Source organism: Ovis aries, chromosome 1, assembly GCF_016772045.2.
Source record: "Ovis aries strain OAR_USU_Benz2616 breed Rambouillet chromosome 1, ARS-UI_Ramb_v3.0, whole genome shotgun sequence".
In the NCBI taxonomy this organism is placed as follows: Eukaryota; Metazoa; Chordata; class Mammalia; order Artiodactyla; family Bovidae; genus Ovis; species Ovis aries.
This window is the reverse complement of record NC_056054.1, coordinates 58,503,315-58,515,482: the sequence shown is the minus strand read 5'-3', so window position 1 is coordinate 58,515,482 and position 12,168 is coordinate 58,503,315. Positions and strand designations below refer to the sequence as shown.

Here is a 12,168-nt window from a genome sequence, read left to right as displayed (position 1 = left end):
ATCCAGTATTTATTTTTATATCTGGTATTGTGGACCTGATTAATTAATTACTCTAAAAGATAACAAAGCATTTGTTATGATGCTCTAACAAGTAGTAAAATGCATGGCTAAACCTTTTCCCTTCAGCTAAATCAACTTTTTACTTAGGGCCTCTCAAATGAGTAATAATAACTACCTTTCTGATTTGACTTATATTTGGTCAAAACAAAAATGCCTTTTGAATCCATAAACTGGTTAAAAGAGCATTAAATAAAAAAGTTTTTAACTACACAAAAATTCAATGATTCAATGGGTTTTCTTTTCCTTCTTATAATTTTTTCATTAAATGACAATAGATACCTTTTAAGACACGATATCTTTTAAAAAAAACATAATCTATTAAACAGAAATATAAATCTCAAAATATAAATCATTCATGATTAATGATCACATTTACATTGAAATATGAAAACCAAATTTAAGAGACAAATTGTCCCTAAGTAAAAATCATCAGTATTTTTAAATTTCAGGTATTTGCTTAGGTGTTGGATGTTTATATGGTAATAAAATTATGTCTAAATTATTGGTAATCTGTAATATCTTCGTTGATAAAAATAGCATACTTTTATTAAAAATACCTAATATCTTATAATTTATTGTTTTTCAAAATGAATAGAAATTTGATATTCTAAGGTCTTAAACATTTAATACAGCTTTGAATCAGCAATATTAGAATGTCACAAAATCATACCATAAAGAGTGTACATAATAAAATGTAATCTTTTTAAACTTCTGTTAGATTTCAATTTGAATGCCTTTGAAACGTGAAGGCAAAAAGACACTGTTCATTTTTACAACTAAAATGAAAGGTATAGTTTTTAAATTCTGGTAATAAGGCAATTTAAAATATATTTTTAAATTATTTTCTGATATAGTTATTAAAACATGCAGTTCACAGTTTTGCATTTCCAGACTCTTCAAATAGGTATATATAAAATTCTGAATAAATATTATTTAGAGTTTACTTTGAGTTTTATTATTTGATATAGCTTTGTTAACATGTTTAAGATGTTAAACGTTAAAATATTTAGCTCTGAGTTCAACAGTAAGAATTTATATTTTTATTATTTCAAATATATATTTGAAATACTATTACCCTTATCTGGAGAATTTTTCTTCATATGTAGTCTACTCATAATATCTTATTTAAAAAAGCAATCTGCTCATATAGATGCAGAAACAATTAATATATACTCAACATTAATACAAATGACATGATATCTTATCATAATTCATATTCTTTTTTATTGTTCATTCCTGAATGTTTAATATAAATTTTTTTGGTTATTTACCAAGAATGCCAGGGTTATTTTAAATGGAAAAGCAGATGCCAATTAACTTTCTCATCATAAACATCCTCAATATAATAAAATAACAATAATCTTTCTATAGCAATAATTTAACTTTTCACTAGCACAGTTTCTTCACAATTAATTCAAATTTCATTATTTTAAAAGTGACTCAGTAGTCTACCTTTAGATTAAAGACAAAACAGGTAGAACTTACCCTAGCTGTGCCTTTCAATAACCTCACAGAAGTTATGTACTCTGTGACAGTTACTGTTCCTCACGTAATAATTTTCCTGGAATGAATTCTCTCTAGTAATTCTTAGCTCACTGTGAAGAGAGGTGTGGCATTTAAGGGAAAAGAGTAATGAACTATAATATCAGATTCCATATTCCAATGCCTATCATATTTAGCACCAACTATGACATGGTATAAGAAATCTCTTTGCATATTATTTAAGGCAATGAAGCAAAGCTGGCAGTGCAGGATATCTATCCATGATTTTATGGAAAGGAGCATGTGGATATTTTTGTAAAACATAGCATGTAATCCTATTGAAACATAATTGCTGTTGCTAATATTCTTACCCTGATATGAATATGTTCTGCATCAATGTAGCACAGACTTGTTAAGATAAAACATGACCATGCTGAGAAGGTAATACTTATACAAAAGTCCATGCCACTACCATAAATCTCCTTATTAGGCAACAGTTTTCATACTTAGAGACTCATTCAGTACAATAGTGAATAACTCAACTTTTCCCATTAGCAAATATCAGCTAACAATATAATAAACCCACAACAGTAAATTTCATCAAGAAGTAGTCTTTTAAAATACAAAATAAATAAATATTTTTGTCATCTCATCCCTTGGTAACCTAAGGAAAAAATGAAATATTATATCTCTTTTCAAGTATTCTTAAGTAGATAACCTTTCTTCCTTCTAACAAGCAAATTCTTATAATGCTACCATACCAAAATGTAAAGTTAAAATGATTCATTTTTAGTAAAAAAAAAAAAAATTAAATTTCCTGGCACAATTAAATATACGCAGGTAATTTGAAAAATCTGCTCACTAAAAATATGATCCAAATGCTCCTACAGGCTTTACATTTAGATTATCAAAACACCTACTTGCAAAATTCTATTATTTCCGAATATCTGGTTAATAATTTTTTAGAAATTTAGTTGACTCGGAGTTCACAAACAAAATTCTGTTTCTAATCAAGCAGTCTTTCATATCTACATTCATTTTTTACCAAACTAGAGAGCAGTTTTCTAACCTACTTAATAAAAGATCCTTATTAGTAGCTTTAAGTGTCACTGCACAAATCAATCCATCTTTACAAGTAAAAATCACTAATCCACGTGATCGTTTTTGTTTTTAGAAAAGAACACAGGCAACAAATCTAATCTAATCTACTAATTAAATGTAGAGGAATGCAATTTACTCCTTATCATTAACTGATTGTTTTATATTTTGCATAATCTGGAAAATTATATAAAATTTTTCTCTCTTTTAACAATTAGGTATTAAAGCAGAAGATGTCTGCAGCCATCCTCCCAGAGCTTTGGCCAATCATTTAAAAAAAGCAGAATCTCAAGATGAACCTGATTCACTATCTTCATTGTCTTTCTAGGAAATTTTACTAATTAAGAAAAAGTAAAAAGTATATCTGCAATCTGTAAATACAGAAAATTGTAAAAACCTGGCATTTATTACTGTAAATTTCACTAGAATTTGCCTAATCTCAAAATGCTTTATTTTCCTTAGAATAATTTTTCTCAAACAAAAATAATGTTAATATCATTTTCAAAAGGGAAATGATCAATTTATACTGCCTTGATTATTTTATCTCATATGCAAGCTCCCTCTACAGGTAATAACAAAGGTTGGCAAAAATATTTGAAACATGTAGGCAATTGTGTGGTAAAGATGCAGAACATAATTGTATAAGAATACTATTATTTAGCATTGTTCCTCCTCCTTACCAATTACTTGATAAATAACTGCTCCTGAAAATCTGTGATTCAGTATGATTACTCTTGCCCATCATCTTGTTTAAGAACACAGCTAGAGCAGTCAGGATACACAAACTTTTCATATTTCACCCAGAGTTACTCTCACAGTATATTTCAAGGAAAAGAAAGCATTACCTTGCTTACACAGCACCAGTGTGAAACTAGTAATTCACCCAAACCAAAGCTGCCTGCATCTACTGAACGCAAAGAAAGCAATCAAAAGTGGCTTCTTAGGACTGATTCACAATCACAGACAAAAAATCATATTTAAACAACTACAGTAACAACCACATTTTCTTTTTACTTAGAATAACTCATAAATTTAACCCAGAGAATATCTTCTTTTGGAAACTAAATGTATTTTCATTAATTCAATACAAATAAAGAAAAAGAAATTGCTTTCCAAAATGTTTTTATCTCTCCATAATATCTTTTTTAGAATCTGTTTTAGATTTCTGTTTACACATTCTCCTTTTTTGCCATGTTCCTTTGCCCAGGTATACGGAGATAAGATGGATCCTTGTCAATGAAGAAAAAAAAAGCCAGGTTAAAAACCATTTCAAATTCATGGGGCAAGGTGTTGCCAAAAAAACGTTTCATTTTGATTCCTCTCTCCTTTAAGGTTTTTGGCATATCCCACCTTTATAAGGTATAAGCAGTTATTGTAAATTTGATGCAAATTGTTTGACTTACCTATAAATGAACTGACAAGCTTATCAAAAGTGATTTTTTTAAAACTAAGATTATTAAACAAAATATTATGAAAGATATGCTAGCTTTCATGCTAAAACATACAGATATATACAGATATCAATTACATTTCTTTTTTCCAATTAAAAAAGAAAATAAGGATAATAGGAAGAGCAACTTATAATAAGCAGAGTTTTTAGTGAGATTTTTGCTTAACAGAAAGAAATAAAATTTTGCTTCACTTATATTTTTAAATATTCAGACTGCAGACCTAGTTTAAAATCAAAGGCAATATAAAAAGTGGGTTCCAAAGGCTATGGGTGACAAAGCATTTGCAGGAGAAAAAAACAAAGGGAGGGGCCTTCCCCATATTATACCTCATCGAGAGCACTATCAAGAGAAAGTACCTAAATAGTAAAAATCTTTCATACAGCAGGCAGAACTTGGAGAAGGACAACACAACTGTGTCCTTAGTAAAGGTGAAAATATCAAGGATATTATAATTTTAGTATAATTTTTATTTGCTGATGCATATGAAGCAAAAATCAAGTGTTTTAGGATTACGCCCATTTTTTTCAAGATGGAACAACAAGATATGTAAAATGGATCAATTCTTCATTCAATACATTACACCTTTATCAAATTCTATGAAAATATGTGCAATCATTGGGATATAGGTACATAAGCTTACTTCATCAAAATTAATGATTCTCAAGCTGTCTTGAACATTTTAAACCATATAAAAGTCAAGAATTTTAAGGTTTAAAATACACCATAAGCATCCTGAGATTAAAAAAATGAGTGAAGAAAATGCTATATAAAAAAGGCATTCTGTAAAACCTAATCAATAACAACAATAGTAAACAGTAAAAAATGGTAGGTTTTAAAGCACAGGAATAAAATTTCTGCAAGGAAGGTACCAGTAGAATAAAAAAATAAAAATTCCAAGAAGAAATCCTTGCTACTAAGTAAAGACAGGGAAAATAGTTTTCAACATGATTTTTTTTATGTAGTAACTTATAGTTGACAGTTAAGTAAATATAGATCTACATAAAACAGAAATAATATATCAACTAAAGACCTTATTGAAAATCTTGTAAACTTACCCATTACGTGAAGAAATGATGTCACAGTATTTAATTTTAAGAATAAATGATTAAAATTAAAGCTTATTTTATAAACAAAGCAGAAAGAATTCTCTTTTTCCTCTCTCTACAGATAGACCCTACTTACTATCCTCTACTAGGGAAAGCATGAGTCAAGGTCAAGTAGACGCCCCCCCCCCCCCCCCCCCACCAACAGCCAAGAACCATCTTTGACAGTAACTGGGGTTAGATTATTCCCTCACCTAAATCCAGTGCAATAATCTGTTTGGGGTGTGGACTGACGTAAAAACACCTGCAAAATGAGGCAAAGTGTGCATAGCACAAGAATTTAATGGTCCAAAGGCAGGAAATACCTTTGAGAACAAAACATAGATCAAGTAAGTCATATCATTTTCAAAGTCAGTTTAAAAACAGATATCTCAATCATTTTACATTTTAAACTTGCCTCTGTGCTGATTTTTAGCCAATAACCATCGATTAACACTGATGTATACAAAGAAACACAAGGGAAAATGTATGCTTATGTACCTGCGTGTTTGTATATATTTGACCAAGAAAGGATTTAGAGTATTATCTAGTAACTGAAAGAACAAAATTAAATCCTTCCTCTTTTATTATATATCTCACAATGCATTCTTCTTTGCTACTACAATGACTAAAGTTTTTGTTTTTCATCCAGAAAAAGATACAGGGTTGTATCTGGTTTTGTTCTAACAAAGTAATATGTGACTGAGTTGATCTGAGTCTAAAGTCAACCATTTTTTCAACAACTTCTCTCCCTCACATTCAAAACTGTTTTTATCTGTGTTCTTTCCACAGCTACCTGATGAAAAAAATTTCAAAGTTACTTTATGCATCTTAAAACAGAATTAAGATCTGATTATTTCAGGAAGTTAGCTTCTGTTCAACCTGCCTCTTTTTAATCTGGCATTTCTATGTTTATAAAGTACTGAATCTATCCTTTAAAAAGTCTCCCAAAGAATTTTCAGCTTTAAGTAGGCTTCCTTTAAGGAACTCATTTTGAAATATTGAAATTCAAAGATTAAGGTGTAATCCCTGGGTGTGAATTTTAATGTTTATAATGGACTCCTCACAGATTGGAAAAAATCAATGGCAAGACCAACAAGGGGCCCGTTTTGCTCAGCATACGTTTTCTTGTCAGGTCGTGATTAATGCTGTGCTCTGTAGAGGGAGACATTACATCCGGGCTGAAACAGTCCTAAATTTTACCCTCAGGCAGAAATCTGATTTAAACATCTCTATTTAAAGTGACATTTGTCCTCCCTTTTCAACTGGTTTCCCCAGAAATTCCAGGAAGTTGACTTCATGACCTAAAAACCACCGGGTGGCTGTGAAGAGCAGTTGTGCCTGTCCTTGCACTTCAGTAAATCTGGGTGCCAGAATGAATCCAGGTGGTAATAAAACAGGTGCCCAGCTACTGCTCAGATGAATCCCATGCCACTTTACTGCTACAAGAATTTAAGACTTAGAGTTCAGCGGAATTCTGGAGCCACTAAATATTTTGAATATGTGTTTCTTTGGCTGATAACAACCTAGCTATTACTACTGATGGACTAGTGTCTTTTGATTCATAAAATTACATCTGATTGTCCACTACAATGATTTGAAATATCAACGGATTACAAATTCTAGAAATCCAGAAAAGCAACAATGTCATGGAATAGCTTCCACTAAAAAAAAAAAAGGGAAAGCAAACAGAAAAAATGTTCCCATAACCAAAGTCCCCAAGTAAACAAGATGTATGTGTATACAAACAGGCGCCAATATTCTTACACTGTGAAACATGGTAACTTTTGATATTATTAAGCAATTTAGACACTGCTAGTAAGTTCCTACTAACCAAGGTAATCTAATTTCTGTTGCTTTTCAAAGTAAATTGATTTTTTTTTTCTTTTAGCCGTCTGGTAATTGAACAAATTTATACAACTGTGATGGGATTTTACTTACCACCACACAATGCATAAAATCCTTTACAAAGACAAACTATATTACTTTATAAAACTGCATTTTTGTTGTAATTAAACAAATTGTATTTAAACTTGCTCTGTGTTTCCAAAGCAAGCAATAGCATTTTGCTAGAAGCTACACTTTACTTGCAGGTGTTAAGAGGTTTCTTCATTTGCTCTACCTTTTTTGAAAGATAATTTTTATTTACAAAACCCAAGAATTTTTCTGGTAAAAATAGCTTTTAAAAAACTGTGGGTAAGAATCTATTGGAAAATGTCAATTACTGCCTACATTTAGTACATCAGATAAATGACCTAAAATTGTCTTTTTAATAATTTTTATCATTTAGGACTTTTTCTTACATTACACCAGGATCCACTTAAAAAATACCTACCTACATCAAAACAGCATTTAAGGGATTTTCATAATTTATGCGTGCGTGCCTACTCAGTTGCTCTTTTGTGTCTGACCCTGTGACCCCATGGGCGCCCCATCAACTGTAACTCAGCAGGCTTCTCTGTCCGCGGAATTCTCCAGCCAAGAATACTGGAGTGGGTAAACTATGCCCTTCTCCAGGGGATCTTCCCAACCCAGGGATGGAACTCAGGTTTCCTGCACTGCAGGTGGATTCTTTACCATCTGAACCATCAGGGAAGCCCTCAAAATTCATAACATATAATTAGCAAAACCTACATATTAAACTTAATACCACATTGAAGTCTTGAATAAAATTTAGGAATCAGATCCTAGTTGTAGTTACTCCTTTAAAAGTTATCACATCAGGTCAAGAAAAATGATATTATTTTAATATTTAATTCCATAATTCTAATAAGAGTAACTATCTCTAAATTAATAAATGTCCTTATCTTTTTTCCGAAAGCATTAAAAAATAATAATAACCACTACTTCACCCATCTTAGGTAGCAGAAAGATTTTAATAAGTTTCAATCTTTCTGATAACATTGTCTAATTATAGTAATCCAGATGATTAAATACTTTTCAACCTTTCAACCTTTCTTGATTCAAATAATTCAATCAATAATTATTTGAAGAGATGAATATTTGGGTGGGTCTATAGACTAGTGTTATATAAGAATTTAATGAAGCTACGATTTTAGTCTATCTTTAAAATAGAAATGCTTTCGTCTTTCTTGTAAACAGTTACAAAATCTGTATCTGTTAAGGTAATGTGAACTAATACTTAAACAAATTATCTTAGTAATTGATATGACCAAAACAGGATTTTAAGTCCTTTCCAGGTCTAGTAGCTAAAGTTATTGTTTTTAAATAGCAATCCTATAGGACACTAAATTCTTCAAATTTCCAAAACTAAATCTATATGCAGTTAATCTGTACAAGTGGTATGGATTCTATTAACATGAGAACAGATTTCTACCAGGTAGGGTTCGGTTCATTCCTTAAAAAATAGACTGTAAAACTCTCTTCATTTCATACTACACTTGTCAGTAAATTTAGCGTTATTGAGTATTTATTCACAAAAGTTAGGTCAAGTAAATATTTTGATAGAAAATAGAGCAATAACATTTTATCACTATGGTGTGCTTCTAGTGATCTTCTGACCTTTCCAACATTTGTCTTAACTCACATATTCCTATATTACTTAAGACATTAAAATATTTTAAAAATTATTAAAGCTCAAATAAAGCTTTAATAATGATCACAAAGCTCAAATAATGATCAAAGTTCTAACCCTAAGTAAACCTGGCTTTTAAAGTGATCCTCTTGCTAATTTTAAGAAAGGAAACGCCCAGAAGCTTGGTGTTAACATTTCTGCTCATTGTGAAAAGTGTAGCAATAAAAACCCCAACTGTTTTTCTTAAATTAAGACTTAAGAGTACTCCATGTGAGATCTGTATATTTATACTAGTTTTTACAACATCTGTAAGTTTTGTTGTCTGTTTTTGATATTAGTCCACTAATAAAGCATAGAATCAAAAGCCTGGAAAAATTATATTTATTGGAAATCTTGAAGTCCAAACCTCAAGTAATTGGTTTGTTCTACCCCACATGAGTCAATATTCTGATTTCCCCAACTACCTGCTCCCAGAGCTATCTGCATTTCTAAATTTGTTTTCTGTTGCCAACACATAGGAACTCAGTGATTGAAAATGGCAGCTGAAGTGCTTCTACAACACATTAATTTTTCTCTAAGTAGTCCAATTTTGTCATCTAAATGTTGAAAACTCTTTTCACTGCATTTTACACCTTTAGAGATTTGTTGAATTCAGGCTCACCATCATATAAAATGAAGAGCAATGTTTTCAAGACAATTTTTAGATTATCACTAATAGCTTTAAAGGATAATGTGTTTTCTTTATAGCACTCTGCATTCAAAGCAGACTAGTTAACAGCAACTTAAGTGCAATAATAGCAATTACATCAATGTGGGCTTTTTTACCTCAAAAGTACTTCGCAGACAATTGAAGAGATCAGATAAATAAACTATCATAAAATGATTTCAGGTTAATAATATACAATTTGAATGCCACTAAAAAAAATTTCATCGTAATCTGAAAAAAAATCCTATTTCACTGAAGACTTACAGTATTATTAGGTGATTAATAGTTATTTTTCTCTCCAAAACTTTTTATTAATTTTCACTTTTAAAAGGAAAATAAGGACTTCTGAATGTGTCCTTTTTGAAAAAAAAAAAAAAAAAGCCCCGTCTGATGAAGGGGTATCAGTTCATGTTCAAAATCAACCAACCATCAAAGGTAGAACTATAACAGATATGTGCTTACAAACCTCCAAACCATCCCTGAGATTTATTTTCATCTTAAAACTAGGTTTTAGAAAATCTAAAGCTAAATAAATAAAACCAATATTTCCCCAGAAGTTGAAGATAATAGTTCTCCCTTGGCCCATCTGCTTGCCATAAAATAACCCAAATGACCTAAGTACCTGTTATTTATTTCTTTATTCACGGATATTGAGTTGTTTCAAAAATTCAGAGAACATATTTCTCTGTAAGTGCAAAAAAAGCCATTAGTATATGCTATATACATATGAAGGAAAATCTCTAAGCTGACTTCCAGAGTTTACTATTCAATAAAATACAAAAAAATGAAACAAATCAATATTTAAGCAATTATCTCCATATACAATTCATGAAAAATCTGAGTATCACTTCAAAATCTTTTTCAAACTTATACTTGGAACAGAAGTTGCACTAACCAAGTTTATGTTGCTTTTAATACTCAAAACTCTCCACGGACTTTTTTAACCTATAAATTTAGCAAGTGTATTAAAGTTTCCTGAGTATACAAATGAGTGTCCTTTCATCACAAGGTTCTATTGCTATATACATTAATTAAAAGACTTTCTCAGCCATTTTGCTAATATAACAAAGTGCAGACCTTAGAAAAGTATTAAGTTAACAGGAAAAGCTTTCTCACTCTCTCTTCCACTGAAGGGACCCCAAAAGACAGGCAACAGTGACTCTCATAAAATAAAAGGTCACTCTTTTTCTAGGAACAAACCATTTATCAATAGAAAATAATTGTCTTTCCATTTGCAAGGGCTCCACAGCAACAGACAATGTTTTTAGCTCACATAATTACAAAACAGTAAAAGTTCAGAAACACAGCCTGAATCCACCTCCCTATTTTTACCCTTTACAATTCTCATTGCCCTTTGGGCCTCCACTTGGAAGCAAATGGAAGACAGGCTGAAGTTTTCTCAATTGAGCTGAAGCTAAGAAACCTTTGATATGCTAATAGTCCCCTTCAAACGGTAAGAATTCACACTTGCATTAATTCAAACAATTTGTGCAGAATGATGTGAAATGGCACCTCTTTTAGAAGCAAGCAACAAAAGGAGAGAATCGGAATGTCTGAAGAAACTGAACAACAGAACATTTGTTCTGCAGCATTCTATCATGCATAAACGTGCTGGAGGACGGAGCCGAGGGACCACAAAAAGTTCCACAACACACCTGAACAGAAGTATATTTTCTTATAAAGGGTTTCTCAAGTATTACAAAGATACTAAATTTAAGTTACAAAGTTACCCTTTACCTAGGTCAAGAGTCCCATCACAACTGGGGATGTTGCCAAAGACACCAACCCAAACCATTCGATTTTTCTGCTATGGAGGCAGATTGCCTCCTTGGTGCCCATCTTTTAAGGTCTGCCCAAGATCAAACTTGATTTAATAAACGACATCCCAACAGGCAATTATTTACCAAACGGATGTGACTTTTCCTCATTGTGTAACTCTTGAGTTGAGCAAAGACCAAACTCGGTGGGGCCCGTTCCAGACACAAACATTGACAGGAAAATGAATGGACCAACCATGTCCGTTAAATGTACGCCTCTGAAAGAGAGAAGTACACAACGTGTAAAGAATGCAGAAGAAAATTTAAGAATTGGGGGCGGGGCGCGGAGGAGAGTGCCTAAGAACCTGGCCTTTGTAACGGGAACCATATGGTTGGTGGCTGCGGCTCAGACGCTCCCAGGCTGCTCGGAGAAGCTGCTAAGCAGCCTGACACCTTTCAAGAAACAGGAGGAAAACATTTCCTCGGTCTGATTCTGAGACAAAACAGTTTGCATCGGGAAGAACGGAATGAGGGGGCCAGCGAAGGGGGAAAGGATGGGGGGGGGGAGGCGGGGGAGGAGTCCATAGAAGGTGGGGAAAGGAGATGGACACCGCAGGACTTGTCCCTCCAACTATGCTTTCAGAGGATAGATTGAGTAGGGGATAAAAAAAATATATTTAGGGATAAAGAAAACCGTGCCTTAGCAGCCGCTCATTGCCGCTTTGGCACAGAATAAAGCTTCCAACGATTTCTCCTAACCCAAGCCCCGTAGTTTGGCGAAAGGAACAAACTTTCTAGATTCCTAGCGAAGGAGTCTTGCAGGAGTGCCTCCCCACTGCTGAGGCACTTCTGTCGCTCCCCTCTCCCTCGCCTCTCCACAGGAGAGCCGGGTGGCCCCAGCCAAGCAAGGAGCCCACGCTCGTTTAAGGGAGCGGGGAGTGGGGGACGTGGGGGGGGGGGTCTCCCTTGCCTCGCGCCCCTCACACGCCTTTCCCCC

General features: G+C 32.8%; 1 protein-coding gene and 1 pseudogene across 50 annotated transcripts in view; both read right to left on the bottom strand.

Annotated features, from left to right (window-relative positions):
• The window catches only part of ADGRL2 (adhesion G protein-coupled receptor L2), a 314,635-nt gene that overhangs the window by 192,670 nt on the left and 109,797 nt on the right, over window positions 1-12,168 (bottom strand). For 8 of the 50 annotated variants that reach the window (XM_060400377.1, XM_060400456.1, XM_060400492.1 and 5 more), the window contains exon 2: window positions 11,319-11,449. The exons of the other annotated variants lie outside the window; for them this stretch is intronic. The gene's annotated coding sequence lies outside the window, so the exon portion shown is untranslated. The remainder of the gene's footprint in view (window positions 1-11,318; window positions 11,450-12,168) is intronic. 50 annotated transcript variants of the gene reach the window in all.
• The window catches only part of LOC132657964 (large ribosomal subunit protein eL22-like), a 117,756-nt pseudogene that overhangs the window by 103,047 nt on the left and 2,541 nt on the right, over window positions 1-12,168 (bottom strand).